At 39.1% G+C, this 21,644-nt stretch overlaps 1 protein-coding gene across 1 annotated transcript in view; it reads right to left on the reverse strand.

Moving 5' to 3' along the window:
* Positions 1 to 21,644, reverse strand: part of TNRC6A (trinucleotide repeat containing adaptor 6A) — a 3,393,689-nt gene that overhangs the window by 3,241,710 nt on the left and 130,335 nt on the right. The window contains exon 2 of the mRNA XM_044089241.1: positions 17,757 to 17,830. The gene's annotated coding sequence lies outside the window, so the exon portion shown is untranslated. The remainder of the gene's footprint in view (positions 1 to 17,756; positions 17,831 to 21,644) is intronic.

Raw genomic sequence — 21,644 nt, forward strand, 5'->3', positions numbered from 1 at the left:
TACTGTTATGGTGCTGTTCATTTACACCATATAACAAGTGGTGATGATTCGAATTTAAAGGCATTTTACTCTCCTTGTGGGTGCAGGATTTTTTCTAAATTCATCATAAATATCACTGTTCTCTTTCACTTCTATGGGACACTCTTAAATGCTCAGAAAAAACAAAGACACTGAAGGCCCAGCAAAATCAGGCGCCTAAACCAAAAGCAATCCACAACGCAAATCCAAGGCTCAGCAACGAATCAAGGAGACCACGGCAATTAAAATCCACAATTTTAATGGCAAAACATCAAATACTTAAGTGTACTTAACACTTATTATACTTACTCCATATAATCAGGACTTCTTCAGAAGTATAAAGTACAAGTTCAAACCCATATTTAAATACCCCGCCAACGAAATCACATCACCATTTCCATCAATTAATACTTAAAGAAAAATAAAAATGGTGATGTGATTTCATTGGCGGGGTATTTAAATATGGGTTTGAATTTGTATTTTATACTTCTGAAGAAGTCCTGATTATAAGGACAAATGTTTTAAGTATTTGAAGTTTTGCAATTAAAATTGTGGATTTTAACTGCCATGGTCTCCTTGATTTGTTGCTGAGCCTTGGATTTGTGTTGTGACACTCTTAAATGCTTCTTACATTGGGTCAGGAACTCTGCACCTGACAAGGTTGGTGTAAAGTCATAGTAGTACCTCTCATCCACCAGGAGGGAAATCCAGGAGAATCAGAAGTGAAAGATTACAATCCAAAAGATCATTAATATTAAGATAGAAATAACTTCATTAATGAAAAAGTGCAGAACTAATCTCAATACTAAGGTATACCGCTAGGTTCAGAAAATTCAGGATTTTGGGTGGCAATGTCTGTTTAAATATTTTTACAAATGTTAAAGGTTATAAAGACTGTTTTCACATGTCTCCCTTGCTGCTAGAGATGTAAGAAGGATGAGGTGAGAGATAGGGTACATATATTTTGGGGATATGAAGCTCGTAACAGCTTTAAAGTTGAGCTTTAGGAACTATATGATAGGGTATGGTCAAACCAGCTGAAAATATCCAGAGTTGACCATTTTCTGGCTCAAGGTAAAGTGGTCCACTGGGTAAGTCATATACTGCCGTGTTTAGTTTAATGATTTTATCAGCAAAGGAAGCAACAGCACATATGTCTATGCAGAAGATAAAGCCCACAAAATAAAACATAATTGAGATAATGAAATAAATCTAAGACTTAATGCATTCAACAAAGGATCCTAAGTTAAAACAAAGGCCTGTGAATTAATGAATGACTTGGTCTCTGTTAATGGGCAGTTAAGTGTGAGATGAACAGTAGTCAGATATGAATAGAAGTGAGTTAACTCTTGTTGTGGAACTGACAAATTAACAACAACATTTTTAAATAAAGCATGGTGTTTATTTGTCTATGGGGATATATATGGAGTGATTTGTAATATAATTATATAATGCTATTAAGCTATGTTTTGTCTGTAGGGCTGCATGACTGTTATCCCTTGATATTGTCTAATTGTTGTTTGATTGGATATGGTGGGATACATTCATTGTTTTAATAAAATGGATAGAAATAACTTTAGATCATCTTTGGCTGCAAAATTATTAGATCTCACCACTGGTTTATAATCACCAGTCTCAAAAGTGTAAGGTGAAGACCCCAATTCATTATCACTGGAGGACCCTGATACTGATTGCTTTGCTAGCTCCTTGATGCAGAATTTAGCTAGCCTTCATTTCTGTTTTCAGTCAATTTATCAGGCTAAGAGTCCTGATATGGATTTCTTGGTAAATGGACTTTCAGAAAAATAAATATGTCTCCTACTCTACCTGATGAAGCCGAGGGAAATTAAAATTTCTCCCAGGGAAGACAGAAGTGATGAAAGTTATTCCATAAATGTGACCGAATAAAGACACTGAAACAGATGATTTGCCTATAGAAGCATATAAGCAGCTTCCACAGCAAGCTATCAGATTGTTTTACAAAGCCAGTAATTATGTATCAACTGAAATGTATGCACAGCTTAATGGAAGCATTTTCATGTACTTCCTGTTTTGAAACCAGGCAAGGATTTGCATAATGCTAATAGTTATTGCCGTATAATTTTACTCAACATACATTATAAATTATTTATGTTAATCCAGACAAATTGTCTTACAGTGCATATTCCTATATCCACATTAAGTAGGGTTTGTAAAGTATAGTATGGTCTGTGGTAATGCTCTTGATGTAGCAAAGCATTTATAACTTAATTGTGAAAAATGATGCTCTATTCCTGTATCTTTACTTGGTATAGAAAATTTTCATTGTGTTCATTATGGTATGCATACTGAAAGTCTTAACAAGCTTTACTTTAGCAGTATGCTTCATTCTGGCCTTACAAACCATGTGTGCGGGTACTTTGACTACTGTTCACCTTGGTTCCTTTATCTCTTCCTCAGTTTGGATTTCTCGTATAGCACAGAAGGGCTGATACTTGGCCTACATTCCTTTTATTCTGATAATACAGTCATCTGACTTCTTCCTTCAGCACAATTTCTGTATACCATCCTCGGATCATGAGGGAGGTCAGTGTATAGGTGAATTAGCAATGTTTCTCGACCTTCAGTACAATTTCTGTATACCATCCTCGGATCATGAGGGAGGTCAGTGTATAGGTGAATTAGCAATGTTTCTCGACCTTCAGTACAATTTCTGTATACCATCCTCGGATCATGAGGGAGGTCAGTGTATAGGAGAATTAGCAATGTTTCTCGACCTTCAGTACAATTTCTGTATACCATCCTCGGATCATGAGGGAGGTCAGTGTATAGGAGAATTAGCAATGTTTCTCGATGATCTTTTCCTTCTTCTCTGAGATCTATGCATCTCACTTCCCATTGCTTGATGAGTTCTACAAGAGATGCAGGAACTTTCCAACAATAGCATTAACCCATCTAACTCACCTTTATTATTATAGGACAATTTCATCCAATGACTTCCATTTAAATGCAGTTTAATTTTCCTTGGAACACCAGGAGTTTCCGACAGCTGAGCATACAGTTGGTCTCAACATCAATACTGACCACGCAGCCATACCTCTCAACCGCTTAGTGCAATAAATCAAGACAAAGCCATCAAAAATGGGGAGGACAATGGCCCAACAATAGGGGCACTTTTTAAAATATTGCTCTTACAAACTTAGAAAATTGATAGCATAACAGATTTTGCACTAGTATGAATTTTCTGAAGGGTATGAAGTCTGAAACTCAAATGTCTGTTATTATTTTCTGACTTCAACCCTCAATATAACTCCAAAACAACAGAGGCTCCCAAAGCAGACATCTAAAAATCCACCACCTCAAAACAAAACACATGCAACACATACTTCAATAAATCAGTGTGTCAACCAATCACAGCCCTTAAGGCCAAACACCATGCCTGATACACTAGTAATAGGTGACTCTATAGTCAGACACACTGATGTCCCGCTTACCAGGCTGAACAAGGAGAGGGTGACTGTGAGCTGCCTATCGGGAGCTAGGATCCGCCACATAACACACGCACTCAAGTCACTCCAAAGCAAGTGGAAATATGACTCCGTCATTGTCCATGCTGGCGTGAATGACCTGAGACGTACCTCCCTGGACTACATGAAAAGAGACATAGAAGAGCTCTCCGATTATGTAGCCCAGGCTGGTATGACCCTGACCCTGAGCAGCATCTTGCCCTCACCAAGAATGATACCACAATACAAAGACAAGATGATCAGCTTTAATAATTGGCTCAAGTACTGGTGTCATACTAAGGGGATCCAATGTCTGTCTGTCTGGGATGACATGTTGGACAAGCCACGCTGCTTCACAAGGGATGGCTTACACCTGTCACCACTGGACTTCCGGATATTGGCTAAGGCTCTTGCCATCCCCATAGTGCCTTTTTTAGGCAAGGCTCAAAAGACAAACCCACCTCCTTAGAAAACAAAAATGGAAAAAACTAAGGGTAATGCTGCTCAACGCCAGAAGTCTAAATCTCAAGATGCAGGCACTCGATGCACTCCTCAGCATGGAGAACATCGACGTCTGTGCAGTAACTGAAACCTGTTTCAAGGCTCCTGAGAGCACCCCAGCGCTACCAGGCTATACCTCGTATCATGCTTTTCGGCCCCAAAACCCGGGCCGAACCACAAAGGGAGGGGGAGTGTCCATATTCATCAAGGCCACCCACACCTCCAGGTTAGTAGCAACACATGAAGCATCAGAAACCATATAGGTGCAACTAACCATAGGCAAAACTGCTATACAACTGGTAGCATGTTACAGACCACCCTCCCAGACTCAGGAACCCCACTCAGCCTTCCTGAAGACATTGGAGGATATGAATGTATCACAAAATACCATCATACTGGGAGACTTCAACTACCCAAACATAGATTGGGTACATTATTCTAGCCCTAACACCCTAGCCCAAAGGTTCTTGGAATTCATAAATTCAAATGCACTGGAACAACTAGTCACCTCTCCCACTAGGGGAGATAATATACTAGACCTGATCATCACAAACATGGGGACAAAATGCTCCACACCGGAGGTATACCCCTCACTAGAGATCTGACCACAAACTAATCACCCTGGATATACATATCCCACCTCCACCCCCAGCACAAAAGACCACAGTGAAAAACTTCTCAAAAGCAGACTTCACTCTTCTTAAGACTGAGATGGTATCATTTAAGCCCACTGGGCCAGTGGATACCACATCCCACAATGCTGAATCCTTCACAAATGCTTTCTATGGACATCTCCAAGAATGCATGGATCATGCAATCCCAAATAAATCCAAGTCCCTCTCCACCAAAGGCAAGCGTCCTGTCTGGTGGACCTCAGCCATAAACAAATTGTATAACAAAAGAAGGAAGCTACTGCACGACAGAGCAAAATCCTATAAAGGGAAGACGTCTCTGATCAACACTAGCAGAAAACTACGTTCTCTCATAAAAACATCCAAGGCCAACTTTGAGAGAAAGATCACTAAGGACACTAAAGATAACCACAAAGCCTTCTTCAGCTATGTTAGAAACCTGGGTGGAAACCCTCAGATATGCTCAGAGTTAGTTCACAACAACAAAAAATACACTGAACCCACAGATATTGCCAACATTCTGGCTGACAGGTTCAGTGCAAATTTCTCCGCTCCCTCACCCCCAAAAGAAGAAATACTTATCCCAACTGAATGTAATCTCCCTGTCATCTCAGATGTCCAATTGAGAACCACCCTCAACAAAGCTAAAAACACAGCATCAATGGGACCTGATGGTATCCCGGGTTGCGTGCTACGTGAACTCCAAGAGGAGCTAAACCCGCACATAAAAATGCTATTTAACCTTAGCCTTACTACAGGATATGTACCTGAACACTGGCATACAGCAACAGTGGTCCCACTCCACAAAAGGGGTACCTCTACAGACCCTGGGAACTACCGCCCCATAAGCTTAACCAGCCTGGTCTGCAAAGCTATGGAAAGAATCATTATGGAACTCATAAACAGAGACATAGGGGACCTACAGACACTTGACCCCACCCAGTTCGGCTTTGTAAAGGGCAGATCCTGCCTTTTGAACCTGGTTGACTTTTTCAAAACAGTCACTAGAGCCATTGATGAGGGCAAAGCAGTCCATACAGCCTACCAGGACTTGGCTAAGGCCTTCGACACAATACCCCACTCAGGCATCATAGATAAGCTCAACAGCTTAAGCGTAAACCCTTATGTCACTAGATGGGTTGCAAACTGGCTAAAGGACAGAACCCATAAAGTTAAAATCGCTGGAGCAATGTCAGACTCAAAGCCAGTCACAAGTGGTGTCCCACAGGGATCTGTCCTGGGACCCCTCTTGTTCGGCATTTATTTCTCAGATGTTAAAGCAAACATTGGAGGGTTGTGGCTGATAAAGTTCGCAGATGACTGCAAACTAGGCGCCATAGTCGATACACCAGCGGACACATACATCCTACAAAAAGGCCTCACAGAAACGGACAACTGGTGCCGGAGTCACGGCCTTAAACTAAATGCCAAAAAATGTATAGTCATCCCCTTTGGGAAAAACAAAGTACCCACAAATTATCACATAGACAGCAACCCACTGAGTATGGAAAAAGTAATCAGAGACCTAGGGACCCAAGTCGACAGTGACCTCTCATTTGACACCCACTTTGCCAAAGTGGTTAGAAAAACATTCTACCTTGCACACCTCATCATGAAGGGATTCACATCCAGATCCAAGGATGTCATTGTACCCCTATACTCCTCCCTCATCAGACCCATGATTGAGTACAATGCCCCATTTGGTATGTACCTCACCCGGCACTTGCAACAGCTGAAGAGACCACAAAAGTACCTCACCAAGAGGATCAAGGGTCTCCAACATATGTCTTATTCTGCCAGACTAAAGAAACTTCAGCTCTATTCAGTAGCATACCGCCTGCTCAGAGGTGATCTCTGCCTGACGTACAAGGCCATGTCCAATCAGGATCTGATGGACATGCTCCACCTCAAAAAATCCAAATCCATCAGGACCACGAGAGCTAAAGACTTAAACCTCGGCACAAGTATGAATAGGACATGCTGGAGGGATAGATTCATAACCCAGAGGCTTCCCATGCTTTGGAACAAGATCCCAGTTCATATTAGGCAGAGCCCCTCACTGACTCTCTTCAAGAGAAATCTTGATGAGTGGATGGGAGATCGTAAGTTTACCCCAGGGGTCACATCTGTGTCACTGCTAGACAGGGGCACAGTAAACTAATTCTATTATATAAGGGGACCTTCATTGTGTCACTACTAGACAGAGGCACAGTATTCTAAATTTATTCTGTACATTTTTGTACCATTTCATGGGGTGGCAAAAGCCACATCACTATGGCTAGGCTTACAAATTCCCCAGGGCAGATAGCCTAGTACTAAACTATGAAACTATGAAACTATAATAATTTGCTAATGATTTGCCAGAAAACCACAATTTGGTTGGGAGGCTGGTATAATGTGTAAGGTGTTTACCTTACAGATACAAGGTGCAGGGTTTGATTCTTCCATGGGGTAACTGGCTAGGTTTAAAATGGCCCATAAGGGCAGTTAGCCTAGTGCTAATCGATGAACCTATGAATTTTATGAGAAACAGACCAAATAGTTGAGCCAAAATCTGGACAGTCTATAAAAATCTGTACAGTTGAGAGGTAGCCGCACAGACCTCAAGTGAGAGATGATTCAGCATATAATTAGGAAAAGTCAAGATATGTGCCAAGAATGGCAACTGCTGATGGAGCTTCATGTAGTAATCAAAATTATTCTGTATGCTAAAATGTTTTACATTTTACAGGTACTTCCTCTGTATTTCCGCTCCCAAGAAAAGAAGAAAATGAACAAATTTTGACCTTTCACTGGCCCTATGAAACCTTGACTCAGACTAATAATATTCTGAATCCTTCCTCAGAATATGAATGTGAACAAAGCTAAAAAGTGTATCTTGTGAAATTACCCTTGAATTCTATTGAAGGGTCAGCAGTTGATTTAGATACCAAGATTGCAGAAAATAGGGGAAATGGAATATTCCCAAACCCCAAGAATTGTGTTTGTGATCTTGCACACCTGTCGAACATTTGTTTAGTCAACAAAAAGAGATCACTAAACCAAAGCATGTACTAGCTATCTATCCATCCATATATATGTATTGTGTGTGTGTGTGTGTGTGTGCATGCGTGCGTGTGTGTGTGTGTGTGTGTGTCTGTGTAACATTCATTACACAATATTATGTTATTATGTTTAAATCCTTGTTGGAAATATTTGCAATAACTTCATTTGTCATCGTTAGAAATGGCTAAGAACTATCCATTTTCTTACACCTAAATTAATTTCACTAGGAAGGATGATACAAGTTAGAAAAATTATCTCTGCATTTTCCTGAGTAAGTTATATAACTGATTGAGATCTACACATTTGGTTAATGTTTATGCTTAGTTAATATTATGATACTATAACATAAAATGGAAGATAAAGATATATTAAAAAAGAAACTCAAAATCCATATGGGCAAGTTTCCCTTAATAGAGTATCTGGCTGATAATGGTATGACCACTCTTTGAGGTCAGAAGCAAAGAGCATGGCAGTTAAAGGAGAAAAATCTGAAGAAAAGTACAACCATTGGATCGAGGAAACCCATATTTTCTATTTATTTCCCTATCTGAGATAACAATGAAGCTATGTATTCAAGTGTTGACATATATGTCACAAGTCCCAGACATAAAATGTTATAAATCAAGTATAACTGATTTTGAAATCAGTATGCCTGTTTTAAGACAGCAGAAGCTTGTTAACACATGGCTGGTGGCATTCTGACAACCAGCTAGCACAAAACATTTCTGTGACATTTATATGCAGTGAGAATATTTCAAACATTGAATGTTATGAATATCTCATATTACATAAGGGATACAAACTGAAGCTTGTTTTTCTTAGCAGCAATAGTCATTAAGCAATTTAAAATATAGCCAAAATTAATCTTAAACTCCTGAACCCCATTAAGGGGTAGACATGCTGTTATAAAGAATAACCTAGCCACTGTTTAAATACCATCTGCAGTGATCATGAGTGCTATATATGCAAGACACAGGCATTTGTAAGAAAGAGAAGCATGTAACCAGGTTAATATGCAGTTTGTAAAGTGTCTTCGCTAGCTATGAAGAGAGACAAAATACAAAGCTGTACATTCTTCAAATATAGACAAGCATCTTATTGTTTTTAAATTGATGTTGATATCTAAGTAGTTTGCTGTTGAATATGAAATCCTGCTCCTTCAGCAATGCTAGAACTTGTGAACACTGTTACATTCCATGTTATGTTATAGTGCCCCACGTTTATAGGCAAGAATGTGAAACGGGTGACTAATACAGCATAATACGAATGCACCAGCAGGATTTCATGCATATCAGCAATTCTGTTTACAACTATTCTTTTTTGATCGACTATTCTAATAGCTTTCTTACCACTGCACATCACTTTTCTACATCAGTTCCATACATAGGCACAACTAAGTCATGAAGTAGTGAGGAATTCCTAAGGAGTGCAAAAGAACGGCTATAGCATCATTTTTGTGCATTATATTTACATTTAAAGGCAGAGGAGCTGGATATACAGCAAAAACAGAAATCAGCAATCGTAGTTAAAACAGGGAGTGCATTTCAAAATAATTTCCTTTATCAACGGACACACATTTGATCCATATAAGGTCTTTTGCCTCTCAAACAAGTATTTGAAAACATAAATTTGATTGGACATAGCTCTAAAAAAGTTATAAAAAATGTTAAATTTATTCCTGCAGAGAATTCATTCAAAGCCACTGAAAGCAACAGCAGGTGGGCTCTTTGGCCTTCTTGCTGTCACTGCAAATTGGACAACATCAGCAATGTAATGCTGCAGAAAAGAAAAATTATATATATATCTCCCCTGACAAGGAAATGCTTACATTTTCAAATTTCTCAATGGATAGTCCAAACAATTTAAATATTTCCATTAAGGCAGTCCCCTAGCATGAACATTTGATGATGTTTTCACACTCGTAAAGGTTCTACAGTGAATACTTAATTATATCCAAATATCCTCTCCTGTGACACTTTAGTTTAACAAGCACAAATTTTGCTTTACAAATGTTCTCAGCAGTCTGAGCAAATCAAACCTAAGCCGTCATCATTTATGCTTTTACTGTTTGTTCAGTAATAACCTAGCCAGCAGGAACCTATTAATGCTGAAAGCAAATTGCTAATATATGTGTGATCCTATGAGAGTCCTTGGGTGTAATGTGATTTAATTACTGTAGGTGTGTGGGTGTGTGTGTGTGTGTGTGTGTGTGTGTGTGTATGTGTGCGTGGCGTGCGTGCGTGTGTGCGTGTGTGTGTGTGTGTGTGTGTGTGTGCGCGTGGCGTGCGTGCGTGTGTGTGTGTGTGTGTGTGTGTGTGTGTGTGTGTGTGTGTGTCTGTGCTTCTGAACATATTAAAACAAAATTAATTGCTTCTACTAAGCCCCTAATCACTGTGGTGGTGAAATGCATATGTATATATTTTTGGCCCGTTACATGTAGCTGTTAGCTTAACCTTGTTGAGTCATTACTATCCTGAAACTATTATTAAAAGCCACAAAATGCTGTATGGTTTACTTGTACTGTGATGCTTTTCTGATATCAAGCTACCTAAAGAACTAAGTTCTGTGGATACATAGCAGACCGTTTACTAACTTTACGCTGCTTTAATAAAGGAAATGAGTCTCTCACATACGCTCATATGGCAGCATATGTAAGATAGCCTAATATTATTGAATTGATGTGGGAACTCTAAGCACATTAGAACTAGCTGCATTCCATTGCCCGGCTCTGCTCTTATCTTAGTAGAGAATTAACCTTTCTGTGTACAGAGGGGGGAGGGTTATTCTTTCCTCCTTTCTTCTCTAAGCCATACTGCAGCCATTGTCAAGAAAAGGAAGGTCAGATCAGTAATAACATCTATGACCTTCCATTTTGAGTACATCAAGATTGTGGCCTATGTGTACTAATTATGCTAGCTAAGTAAACGATTCAAATAAAACCATGCATACAACCATACAAGGGAGAAGAGACGTTCACTCATTTTATTTAGTTTCACCAAGAAACAATTCTTGCTTTTTCCAGGAATAATTGCTGTTAAGTATTTTTCTATGCAGTTGACAGGCAACTATTTTGTAAGTGATTTTATTTAGAAGGGAGACTGACAAAGTTTGTTTAGATCACTCCAGGTTTGGGTTAGGACTTGCCAAATTAAAAACAAACAACTTTTGTGATGCACTATGTATGAAGTCATCTGGAAATTAGGCATGGTGAGTGGTAGGTAGATGACATAGCTGTGGCTGGGACTAGTTTGCTGAGAAAATGTGGGTAACTTTCTGTTAACTGTAAGAGTAAACAATTTAATGGTTGAACTATTCTGGCAATATGACATACTAAACTCAGGCAGGAGGCTATCTCTTCACTGTTACGCTGCCTTGGCCACACAATTAACAGCTAAGACCACTTTCCAACTCAGGCTGAGACAAAAAAAGTTGCACTGATGCCTAGGAGGTCCTTCTCCTCAGAGATGCACCAATCCCATGGACCCATGGAATGAAATGAAACATAATATATAAGCAGGACATGCATATGATATGTTATGTGCCACATGTGTTCACTGGTTCTCAGCAGTACTTTATGGAGGAGGTGAGAGAAAGTCATTTTGAGTTAGCAGCTCTTGGTTTCACAGGAAGAATTTTCCATTCTATGCAGCGCTAGCGTTGTTGCCTCACAGCAAGAGGTTCTCCCATTCGATTCTCGTCTTGGGGTGGGAGTGCCTTCTGTGTGGAGTCTGCATTAATCCCCACGATTGAGTGGGTGTTCGAAAGACATGCGTTGAATGGGTGTGCCTTCATTGAAGGTTGGGCATCCGACTGGCAACTCGACACCATAAAAACCAACTGCCGATCATTAGCGGACCGGAGTTCCGCTGTGGCGACCCCTAACTGGGAAAAGCCAAAAGAACAACAACAACCTCATTTCATCATAACTGCTAGGCTCACAAATATCAGGCAGATAAAACTTGTTATTTTATGAAAGATGAATTGTTCTTAATGTTGTTCTGTCCACAGACTGACTTACTGCGAACTGCTCTAACTGGCAGTGGCTACACACTTTTCTATTCAAGTGTGCATATTACCATGCATCTTGGAAGTCACTTTGCTGATCTTCTGATGCCTTCTTTGTTGCTATGGTGCTGATGACATCATACAGAATGTCAGACCTGAAGATGTCAGTTGCAAGACAGTCTGTTTTGCAATATATCACACTTACTAAGATGACATAAATATCATTAATGTTCTAATTAGTCAAAAGGAAACAAGTGTCATTTAATTTAAAATGAATGGCTCACATTCAAAATTTGAAGTTAGTTCAGACATTATCTTGATGGATATGTTGACCTGATGCATCCATTAGTCACTCTAGAAATATACTTTTTTAAGTGCATTCAGCTAACTTATGAAGCAACATAACAAAATATGTACAATTGTAGAGAATGTAAAAAATGTAAGTACTATCTTATCACAACTGAAGATTTAGACACTGAGAGGGTAAAGTCTGCTAATACTTAAAAAAATGGAAATGCAAACAGCATGACCTGCTTTTAGAAACGTTGATTGATTTTCTAATACTGTCTTTATTGAATTCAGGGTCATGGACCTGTCCTGGCACTCAGGAGGCACAAAGAAGAGAAACAATTATTGAATAGGACTTCAGTTTACTGCAGAATACATGCACACAGATATGCACTCACAGAGACACTTATCACGCATGTACACACACTCTCTCTCTTACACACACACATGGCAGGTGCACCCATGGGCAATTTGGAAGATTGTCAGTTCACTTGACTTTGGGATGTGGTAAGAAACTGGAGTGGTCAGAGAAACCCATATGGACCCAGAAACGACATGCAGACTTCACATAGAAGGCACCCACCTTTGAAACAAAATGGAGAACGCAGTGCTGTGAGGAAGAATTGATAACCACTATACTATTGTGCCATCACCTTTTATAAACATATCAGAGTCACAAGCACATTAAACAGGGTTTTAGTTTATGGAACTGTTCTTGTATGTAGTAACCTAAGAAACATGTGAACTCTGCCATGTGGGACAATGAGTATTGCCTTCTGTGTGTACAGCTGCAAAATCTTTGCTTGTCGTGCCAGCATTCTTTTTTGTTAACAGTCTGGGGGTTTCCATGGCCACAGAAATCAAAATACGCCAAAAAATAAGATATTAGTGCTATCTCAACTAGTGTGTCATAATTAAAGTTTTTAAATTCAAAATTCTTTCAGTGACAGGAAAACAAATAAACACCCAGTAATTGTATTTTTTTCTAATAACAAAGGCTCTTAACTGTTATTTACAGTATTAACTAAAATATTACTAATTAAAATTTTAAGCAACCTGGAGGTGCAAAAGGACACACATACTATAACACATGAATAGACCCACAATTCTGTACTTAGTTGGCTTGTGGTCCTTAATTTTTACCAAGGTGCATCTATTTTTTTTGGGTGGCTGATGTGATTTGTCAACAAACTATTTCCTCTAATGTGGCTTGTGATTGCAGATTAGCTCTTTAGGTGTTTTGGTTGCTGTGGTTGCAAAATAAATTTGTGGTGGTGGAATATGTTTGGGTGTTCGGTATTATGATAATTGGTACTGGTATGTGGATAGTGTGTGCTCTCTTCATTTAGCTAGCATTATTTGAGTTGTGGTGACTTGTCCTGTGGCATGATTTTCTTTGGTGACTTATGATGGCCTGATACATTCTGTGGTATCTTCTGCCTGTAGTGCCCTTATAGCTTATAACTGGCAGTTTTACATCACTTACTTGTATTTACTTGAACCATCGTGTGAAAGCGTATGATTTTTTTTTCTGATTGGACACCTTTGTATTTGAATGAGTTTATGCTTTGGTGGCTGTGTTTGTGCAGTTTGCAGTCATAGTTTGTGGTCTCCTGGCATACGTCTCCTGATTTGTGATCTGGTGGTCTCTGCTTTGACAGTTTGGATTTTGTTTTTGGTACTACTGGAGTATGTGATAAGATTGCCTTTTTGTTTTTGCTTCGCTGCCTATGTTTGGGCAGCTTGTGTTCAGTTGCCTTGAAGCTGGGATTCCTTAGGTCTGGTGACTGAAGCCGGGGTTGTTTGTGAGCTAGTGGATTGTGCTTAGGCTATTTGAGATCCAATGTCATGCACTTGGCTGTTTTTGTTGTGGTAGTTAGACTTAGATGGTTTGTGATCTGGTAAGTTTTGTCTGCTTGGTTAATGATTTTACAACAGACGTTTGCTATTGCATTCCAAAGCCCAAGAACCACAATACACCAGTACTAACACACCACAAACACAATTTACCAAATGTACACATAAACACAGGCACATCACATATACACACATACACGCTTGCACTTCTATCTGAGGTTATAACATACTTGGACAAGTTATATAATGGAATGCTACTGGTCTTGCCTGTAGTTGCCAAAATTTAGAAAATGAAAGTTTGACCTACTGCATTCACTAAACCGACTTTTGGCAAACAGGCTGCAGGAAATACAATAGTTTCCCCTTGTAGCTTCTGTGATTTGCAATCTAATGGCTTGCAAGCAGTTTATAATATGATGACTTATATGTGGATGATGTGTGATTTAATCAGTTGTTTGTGCTTGGGTGGACTTTTTAGTTATTGCTTGTGATTAGGCAGTCTATCATCCAATAGGTTATATGGATGCCTTTTTTACCTAATGACTCATCTATCCATCCATCCTCAACCCCTTTTCCCATTTTGCACATTTGGTCGGGGTGTCACTTCAGCAGTGACAATCATCTCTTTGTGGGTGGCCGCAGTGGTGCAGTGCTTAGCATTGTCGCCTCTCATAAAGAGGTTCTCCAGTTTGATTTTCGGCTGGGGTTCCTTCTGTGCGGAGTCTGCAAGTCCTCCCTGTGGTCACTTGGGTTTCCTCTGGGTGCTCTGATTTCCTTCCACATTCCAAATCATGCAGGATTGGACACTCTAAATTGGCCATAGATGAGAGTGTGTGTGTGAGTGAGTGGTACGAATGAACTAACGTAGCAGGGCTAGCCACCCAGCAGTGTAAACCTTGGCTTGAGATGAATGTCACTGTTAGTGACTCATGCTTACTTGATTTGTAATCTGGTGATTTGTGACTGGGCAAGTCATGATCTGACGGCTTGTAAATGGCTGATTTGATTACACCTGCCTTTTTCTTTTGTCAGGTATTCAAAGGAGCTTTGAGAGGTAGGCATTTTGAGTTAGCAGCTCATGACTGCACAAAAAGACTCTTCCTTTCTGCACCTTACTAAATCATAACTGCTAGACTTACAAATACCAGGAATATCAAAGGAGCTGTGTCAAGAAACCACCACTAAATGCAGTCCAGACCAAATGTAAGAGTTGTGTGAATGCAATCTAATTATTTAGAGATATCAAACTTGCAGTGACTTTATTCCCCCTTGAAAATGTCTGACATGTCACACATAGTATTGTAAGATCACATATAGTATAGAAGAGGGAAGTCTCAAATGTAATATAGAGACTACATTAGCTATAAAAAATGTCAAATTAAACATGGGAAACATATATTCTCCAGACAGGGCTACTATTTGGAACTTGCTGCAAAATCCTCATCACAACACAACATAGGTTCATAGGTTCATAGGTTCATACTAGGCTATCTGCCCTAGGGCATTTATAAGCATAGTCAGAGTGTGTTTGGCTTTCGCCACCCATTTTAAATGAATTTTGCTATGCCCTTTTTCGAGGTTAGTATACTGTGCCTCTGTCTAACAGTGACACAGAAGTGATACCCTGGGTAAACCTATGATCTCCCATCCACTCATCAAGATTCCTCTTGAAGAGAGTCAATGAGGGATTCTGCCTAACCTGGACTGGGATTTTATTCCAGAGTGAAGGGAGCCTCTGGGTTATGAATCTGTCCCTCCAGCATGTCCTATTTATTTCAGTGCTGAGGTTCATATCTCTCGAGCTCGTAGCTCGATGGGATTTGGATTTTCTGAGGTGCAGCATGTCCATTAATTCCGGGTTGGACATGGCTTTATACGTCAGGCACAGATCGCCTCTGAGCAGGCGGTATGCCACTGAGTAGAGCTGGAGTTTCTTTAACTGGGCAGCATATGCCATCTGTTTGAGCCCTTTGATCCTCTTGGTGAGGTACTTTTGGGGTCTTTCCAGTTGCTGCAGGTGTCTGGTAAGGTACATCCCAAAAGGGGCAATTATGGGCCTGATGAGGGATGAGTAAAGAGGCACGATGACCTCCCCTGATCTAGATGTGAATCCCTTCATGATTAGGTGGGCTATATAAAATGTTTTTCTAACCACTTTGGCCACGTGGTTTTCAAATGAGAGATTGCTATGAACTTGGGTCCCCAGGTCCCTAATTACTTCTTCCGTACTTAATGGATTACCACCTATGTGGTAATTTGTGGACACTTTGTTTTGCCAAAGGGGATGACTATACACTTTTTGGTGTTTAGCTTGAGGCCATGGCTCTGGCACCAGTTGTCTGTCTCTATGAGGCCCTTTTGTTGGATGCTTGTGTCGACTGGAGAGTCGATTATGGCTCCCAGTTTGCAGTCATCTGTGAACTTGGTCAGCCACAGTCCTTCCATGTTGGCCTGTACTTCTGAGAAATATATACCAAACAAGAGAGGTCCCAGGACTGAGCCTTGTGGGGCACCACTTGTAACTGGTTTGGAGTCTGACATGGCTCCAGCAATTCTAACCATGTGGGTTCTGTCCTTGAGCCAGTTTGCAACCCATCTAGTGACATAGGGGTTTATATTTAAGCTGGTGAGCTTATCTATAATGCACGAGTGGGGTATTGTATCGAAGGCTTTTGCGAGGGCCAGGTAGGCTGTGTGGACCACCTTCCCCTCGTCAATGGCCTTGGTGACTGTTTCAAAGAAATCAACCAGGTTTAAGAGGCAGGATCTGCCCTTAACAAAGCCGAACTGGGTAGGATCCAGTGTCTGTAGGTCCCCAATATCTTTATTTATGAGGTCCATGATGATCCTTTCCATAGCTTTGCAGACCAAGCTAGTCAGGCTTATGGGGCGATAGTTTCCAGGATCTGTTGAGACACCACCTTTGTGGAAAGGGACCACTGTTGCTGTACACCACTCTTTGGGTACATATCCTGTAGTAAGGCTGAGATTGTACAGTAGTTTTATGTTTGGGTTTAGCTCTTCTTGGAGTTCATGTAGGACACAGCCCGGGACACCGTCTGGTCCCATTGATGCTGTATTTTTTGCTTTGGAGAGGGCGGCTCTTACCTGAGCATCTGAGATGTCAGGGGGGCAGCACTCTGTTGGGATAGATATTTGCCCTTTTGGTGGGGAGGGGGGGAGAAGTTTGCGCTGAACCTGTCAGCTAGGATGTTGGTAATGTCTGTGGGTTTGGTGTATTTTTTGTCATTTTGGACTAATTCTGAGCATAACTGGGAATTCCCACCCAGGTTCCTAACATAACTAAAGAAAGCCTTGTGATTATCCTTAGTGCCCGTAGTTTTTTGCTAATACTGATCAGAGATGCCTTCCCTTTTTGGGATTTTGCTCTATCATGTAGTAGCTTCATTTTTGCACAGAATACAAGTAATTTTACAACTCTGCCATGGAAGCCAGTTTTTGGAACAGATACACTTCAGTGGGATTTATACTTTTTCCTGTAGATGTTAGGTACCACAAATTACATTCAGGTAACAGTTGCCTCCTCACAAAAAAAAAAAAAAAATCTAACTTCCAGCAGGAATAATTTACTTAAATATGTAGATCTGGTCAAATGGTGCTGACACTACATGACTGTTTCAGAATTCTTTTATTTATTTATGTATTTATTTAATTTTTATTTATTTATTTATTTGTTTACTGGGGTAGTGCATTGATTTCAATGGACCATTTGCAGGCACAGCCTAGATGAATAGAGTCACATACAAACTGGAAAAAAAAAACATATTTAGAAGATAGAAGGATAAAACATATAATGGTTGGTTAAAAAACATACTCCAGCTGAATAAAGTACATGTGATTTGGCTGAGTAAAATAATTGTAAGCATAATGCATTACAAGACATATGAGATTAACAAAAACTTACAGTTCATATTCTTCCTGAGAAGCCGAGAAATTAACTTCCTCTTGGCACTTAAAGACAGTGGCTTCTCCTTCAACCTACAAAATCAAAGGAAAATATAAGGCATGTCTGTCTTCTGTTTGGTAATTTGCAGCAGTAAATATTTATTATGTTACACAGCATCAGTAAAATACACTGTAGTTGTGTAAGTGTACTGCAATGTACTGTAATTAAAATATAATGTATATTCAAGAAATGTGAAAAAATTGCAACTATCCAGTTTGTGAAATTATTTATTCATTTAACAGTTTTAACTATGCAGATGAACCGGTCCAAGGACCCTTTTCAGTCATGACCTGGGCCAGAAAGGCCGCACAATACAACTAAAGAAAGAACAGAATGTAGAACTTTGTACATCTAAATTTACATATGCATTGGCAGTAACAGAGTTGTAGATATAATATAGAACTGAATTTTCATTTAGCAGCAGATCATTTTGAATTTTCAGGTAGGTACAGTTCATTATGGATAGAGTAAATTAGTTTGCAGTTCAATTCCAAAAAGCATTTCAATGAATATGATAAGAGCTGATTTAGTATTAAGCTAGTAGATGGAATGCGTAATTATCACTTACCTTATAGGTGTTTCCTAGCCCACATCTCTGAAGTACGTGCAGGCATGCTGCTTTTAGTTGTAGTTTGAATCTAGTAAGTTTGTTCCCACTGGAAGGAGCATTTTTAGAGAAACCTTTTTCAGCAGTGGCTAATTCATAAGGGGGTGACTAACTGAGTCTATTAAAGAGTCTGGTCTTTTAAGGTGGACAGTATTCAGCGTTAAAGACCTTATAAGTTTAGGGATTAAATTAGTAGCTCATTCTTCATGAAACCATCAGCTGTTTACCATTCTTTGTTGTAGTATGTTGGTGTTCCTTTGTTAGCTGGATGAAACATAGTAGTTTATTCAGTGGTTTGCAATATGGGGCATTAGGAGGTGAGTTTGCATCAATAAGGGTCAGTCTGTATTTGATTCTAGGAATGAGTATGTTGATGGCAATGGAATGTGGAACTTGGATATTGCATAAGCTGCTTTAAGTTGTCCTAGTACTTTGTTAACTTGGGACTCTACATGAAGAGTAAGAGAGAGAGAGAGGGATATAACACAATTCCTAAGTATAATCAAAAATAGCAACCATAACAAAATAGAACACAGCAATACGGATCTATAAAGGCTGTCTTCTTACTCCATAAACTCCACCAATAATTCCAAGAACAGTTGAAAAAACGAGAATAGCGAAATGTAAGCTTTATTCCATAACAAAGATAAAACAGGATTTTCAAATGAATAGGGTGATCACTCTCATAGTGTAAATAAGCATTGGAAAAGTTCTTTTTCCTGTAAATGGTAGATTTATATCTTTTAGCTACTTCATCCTTGTAAATAGTTACATCAAGGTAGTGTGTTACATCTTTGTAAATTTCATGGGTAAACCTAAGAAAAGAGGTACTGTTATTGATATATTCAATGAACTCCCTGATGGTAGATTCTGGTCCTGTCCACAAAATAAATATGTCGTCCAAAAACCGATAATACCCGTGGATATATTGGTAAAAGTCAGATGCAAAAATATACTGTCTTTCCCAGTGTAGCATAATGATGTTAGCATACATGGGGGCACATGCTGCCCCCATAGCTACACCTTTGGTCTGATGGTAATATTCGCCTTGAAAGAATATGTAATTATTTCTTAATACCAACTCCATATTTTCTAAGATTATTCTAAATTCATCTGGCTGCAAAAAATCCAATTCAGTTAATATCTTTTCAAACCATTCCAACCCTATAGAATGGGGTATAACAGTAAATAGATCCTTGACATCAATGGTAATGAAATAAACATTCTCCTTGTATGTCAAGCTTCCAATCTTTTTCAGGAAATCCCAAGAATCTACTAATAAATGGTGATATTTAGAGTGGTACCCCTTTAATTTCGTGTCTATATATATATAGCTAAAGGTTGTGTCTTGGAACCTTGGGATGACACAATGGGCCTCATTGGAGGGTCGTGTACACATTTATGGGTTTTGGGTATACCAAAAATAGCTGGAATAACTGGCTTCCTTACCTTCAGATAATTATGTAATTCCATATCAATAAGCCCTTGCAACAAATTGGCCTCTAAAATGTAGTCTATCTTTTGGTATGAAATATTAATTTCATTCTTAGAGACAAGGGTATAACTATTGGTGTTGTTTAAAATATCAAGCATTTTTCTAGTGTAGTCCAATTGATCCATTAGAACCATACCCCCACCCTTGTCAGGTTTCATAACTCAAACTTTTTCATTACGTCTGAGCTCATAGACAAGTTTGGTTTCATCCCCTGTTAAATTACTTTCATTCTTCTTTATGTTATAATAATAGTTGTTTCTGATTTGTTTGGTAAGTACATTCTCAAAATACAAAATATCATGCTGTAGTGGTGGGTTATACATACTCCGTTTTTTTTAAATTCCCTGTCCATCAGATGGTCCTGTATCTTTAAAAATGACTGCTAAATTTAACTTTCTAGTGAATAACTTGACATCTAGCAAAATACTCTCAATACTGGGTGTCCTGTATGGTACAAAGGTAAATCCTTTTGTAAACAGGTGAAAAAAGGTCTCATTAATCTCCATGTCAGTGTAATTAAAAATATTAAAATTATTGAGTGAGTGTATTATAGAGCCCGTCTCATTTTCAATGTGTGTATTCACATGAGAAGAATTCTCAAACATCGTCAAATTGCCTCTCAATTCTATTTGTCCATTCCTCTGTTGTAGAATCGATAATCCCCCGCCACCTGTGCATATGACTGTTGTTGGGGGGCTCGTTACAATTCCTAAGTATATTTGAGTAGCTGTAGGCAAAATGTTAAAAAAGGGATCAGTGATAACAGGGAGATGGGCACGTTTAATCTTTTGAGCTGTGCCAAATGACATGACAGTGGTACTTAATGTTTAACTACATTAAAAACGGCATTTCAAAAAATAAACCTGAGGCTGTTTCATTAACGTAACAGTACCTTAAGTCTCAAGCTGCACAAACCGCCGGCACTCTAAAGCAAAACGTATGGAAGTTTATTAAGATAAGCTCTTTTAGTTCATAGGTTCATAGTTCATAGTTTGGTACTAAGCTAACTGCCCTTGCGAGCCATTTTAAGCCTAGCCAATTATCCCTTGTGAGATTCAAACCCTGCACCTTGTGTTTGTAAGGCAAACACCTTAGTCATTAAGCCACCCTCCCAACCCCACACTGTCCAAATGTAAACAGTGGACTTTATCAGATAAATAAAAATGTCCCCTTACAGCATTAAGTCTAAATGTGTTAAAGAAAACATTCATCTTAGCAAGAATTTGCAAACATGAAAATACACATACATGTAGTCCATGACAACAGAGACTACTAGTGACTTCACAGCAAGGTGTAGCTCTATTCAGCAACAGAATGGGTGGCACTGTATCAGGGTAGCATCAACCTTGTGTGGTTAATCATACATATATATATATATATATATATATATATATATATATATATATATATATATGTAGGCTTAATTTTGCATTTGTGATCAACACAATTTCAAATCCAGGAATAACAAGAGCAGAAGATCATAAGCTGAGAATGTTGAGGACCACAGCAAAGAGCAATGTTGAATATCGAACCTCCTGACCTGCACAGACACAGAAGCAAGTGCCAACTTAGGTCCAGAAAGGAGGGAGGGCAAGTCCAGCTGTTTGCTCTTATGGTCCTTGAATTTTTATCTAACAATCTTCTGCTTTCATTATTCCTGGATTCAAAATTGTTCCAATCGCAAATTAGATAGTAAACCATATATATATATATATATATATATATATATATATATATATATATA

The sequence above is a fragment of the Protopterus annectens genome, chromosome 12.part0, assembly GCF_019279795.1.
Source record: "Protopterus annectens isolate FY-2018-M chromosome 12.part0, PAN1.0, whole genome shotgun sequence".
NCBI classification, from domain to species: Eukaryota; Metazoa; Chordata; order Ceratodontiformes; family Protopteridae; genus Protopterus; species Protopterus annectens.